General features: G+C 46.9%; 1 pseudogene; it reads left to right on the top strand.

Annotated features, from left to right (window-relative positions):
• The first annotated feature begins 2007 nt into the window (after positions 1-2007).
• LOC102743618 (large ribosomal subunit protein eL27 pseudogene) lies at positions 2008-2898 on the top strand (annotated as a pseudogene).
• The last annotated feature ends 214 nt before the right edge of the window (positions 2899-3112 follow it).

Genomic DNA, 3112 nt, shown 5'->3' on the forward strand with positions numbered 1-3112 from the left:
GCGGGAAGCCTGCTTCTCCCTCTCCCACTCCCCCTGCTTGTGTTCCCTCTCTCACTGTGTCTCTCTCTGTCAGATAAATAAATAAAATCTTTAAAAAAAAAAGATTTTATTTATTTATCTGTCAGAGAGAGAGAGCAAAAGCAGGGGGAGTGGCGGGCAGAGGCAGAGGGAGAAGTAGGCCCCCACTTTGCAGGGAGCCCAGTGTAGGACTCGATCCCAGGACCCTGGGATCATGACCTGAGCTGAAGGCAGAAGCTTAACCAACTGAGCCACCCAGGCGTCCTGAGCTCTTTTTTTCTTTTCTTTTTTTTTTTTTGAGATTTTCTTTATTTATTTGAGAGCGAGAGAGTGCAAGAGTGGGGGGAAGGAGCAGAGGGAGAGGGACTAGCAGACTCTGCACTGAGTGTAGAGCCCAACGCAGGGCTCAATCTCATGACCCTGAGATCATGACCTGAGCTGAAATCAAGAGTCAGACGTTTAACTGACTGAGCCACCAGGCGCCCCATCATGATCTCTTTTAAACCTTCTTTCCATGTCTTTGCACAGGTGGTTCCCTCTGCCCAGAATACCCTTCACCCTCTTGCCTACTTCTCAGTTTAGAGCTCAACTCCTTTGTGAGTCCTTCCTTGCCTTATTGCCCCAAGGAAGATTAAGTGTCTTTCCCATTGTTTCACCAAAGACCTGATATGTACACGTAACATTTCTTCAACAAACACTTGTTGTATACCTCTATGCTGGGCCTTGGGCCAGCGTCTAGAAAAAGTTACAAACACACCCTCAGGGAGATGATTACATGAGCCAGAGGTCACACAGTTCAGTTACCTTTTGAGCCACAGATTCTCTTGAGCTCAGGGCCCAACTGGATTTAGATAGTGTGGCCTTGTTGCATAGTTATTAATCGTTGACCTGCTTGTCTCTTCTGTAAGCCATGAACTCCTCAAGTACATAGGATTCATTTTCCACATGTTTGGCTGAACACCTGGCATTATGGAGCAGTACCGAGCCTAGTGCAACCAGAGTTGAAAAGTGTCTGATGTCTGAAGCTCTTGTTCGATGGAAACTTTCTCCTAAAATGGTCATGAGAGGTGTGTGTGTATGTCGGAAACTAAGGTCCAGACTGAAGGGGGAATGACAGAGCCCAAGCCACTGCATGGTGTGGAAGGGGGTGTGAAGAGTGAGTATATTTAACAGTGTAAACCACACGTATGGAAATACTGTCCCCATCTCCATTGTACTGATATCCACGTAACATGGGTATAATCTGAAAGGAAAAGGTCCTTAGAGAATTTTGGCAGGAGTAGTGCCTCAGTAATTGTTCTTCTAGAAAATCTTGATTGACAGTCAGAACTTTGGTAAAGGACTGGATGGTTTCTTATATAGGAAAAAACATGAACCGTTTTTACAGGCAGATCTTAAGGTGAGAGAAACAACTGTGTCTGTGTGCTGACAGGCTGGCTTGAGTTGGAGAGGATGAAGTGAGAGTCATAGACGGGAGGACCCGGAAGGATTGGCTGATGCGCACACGGAGAGATGGTCTCTGGTGATAGTGATAAGGCTGCATATTTGCTGGAGGACGCTGAGAGTCTGAGGTCCTGGGAGTGGTGGAAGTTCTCTTAAAATGCTTCAATTCACTCAGTAAAGTAGGAAGCAAGATCATTTCCTCAAATTGAGCTGGGGGAGACATTGAAAGTTTGAAGAAAGAGGACAAGGTGTAAAGTACTTGCCTAGGAGGGTGGGAGAGAATGGGCTATGGAAGGATAATATGCTAGCTGGGCAGTGGTCAGGGCCCAACGGAAGTTTGTCAATTTATTTTATTTTATTTTTTTAAAAGATTTTATTTATTTATTTGAGAGAGAGAGAGAGTGAGAGAGAGCATGAGAGGGGAGAGGGTCAGAGGGAGAAGCAGACTCCCCACTGAGCAGGGAGCCCGATGCGGGACTCGATTCAGGGACTCCAGGATCATGACCTGAGCTGAAGGCAGTCGCTTAACCAACAGAGCCACCCAGGCGCCTGGAAGTTTGTCAATTTAAATACACATCAGCTTAGCTGTTCTTCGGCCATGTTCAGCGTGTGGAGCTGGCAGAGTTGGATTCAACCAGAGCTGTGGTTTGGCTGAGTGAGGACACTTTTCCTGGAGACAGGCAAGTGAGTTGAGGATAAACAAAAGAGTGATTAAAGTGATTGTCCAAGTGGAAGGGCTGTTACTTCCTTTCTGCTGTAGGCTCAAGTGGCTGGTGTTGAGATGGGCAAGTTCATGAAAGCCAGGCAGGTGGTGCTGGTCCTGGCCTGATGCCACTCTGGGTGCAAACTGGTCATCGTGAAGGACATTGACAACGGCACCTCAGACCGTCCCTACAGCCATGCTCTGGTGGCTGGAATTGATCGTTATCCACCCCCCTCCGTACAAAGTGACAGCTGCCATGGGCAAGAAGAAAATTGCCAAGAAGTCAAAGATCAACTCTTTTGTGAAAGTTTACAACTACAATCATCTCATGCCCACAAGGTACTCTGTGGATATCCTCTTGGACAAAACTGTCCTCAAAAATGATGTCTTCAGAGACTCTGCTCTTAAACACAAGGCCTGAAGAAAGGCCAAGGTCAAGTTCAAGGAGAGGTACAAGACCGGCAAGAACAAATGGTAGCTGCGATTTTAGATATGTTTTGTGTCAGTCATTAAAAATACACACACACACACACACACAAGATTATCCATGGAATTTCAGCTGGATAAAGATCAAAGTGAATACATTGCGGTAAGGAGCCCGGAAGAGGTGGTAGACCCAATCTGAATGTATATCCTGGTGGGATCTAAGGATATTTACTTACTGGAGGGAGTGAGCTGGCAAGATAGGAGTAGGATTCATGAATCGGAGATTGCAGGGGCTTCTGTTGGCCAGGAGGAAATGGTTCCAAGGCACCTGTGTTCGCTGCCAAGAGTGAGGCAGATCCTGTGGGAATCTCACTGAGCTCAGTAAATTGTGGGAAATCACCACTGCAGGAGGCACATGGCTGGCATGCCCCACCCCTCATCCTCCCCAAAGCGGTCCCAATTCAGAGTATGTTGGTTCTGGACCCAGACAGAGAAAAACCATGAGTGGAAACTGGTAGATGA

This window comes from Leptonychotes weddellii, unplaced genomic scaffold, assembly GCF_054177405.1.
Source record: "Leptonychotes weddellii isolate Sample4059 unplaced genomic scaffold, ASM5417740v2 HiC_scaffold_8654, whole genome shotgun sequence".
In the NCBI taxonomy this organism is placed as follows: domain Eukaryota; kingdom Metazoa; phylum Chordata; class Mammalia; order Carnivora; family Phocidae; genus Leptonychotes; species Leptonychotes weddellii.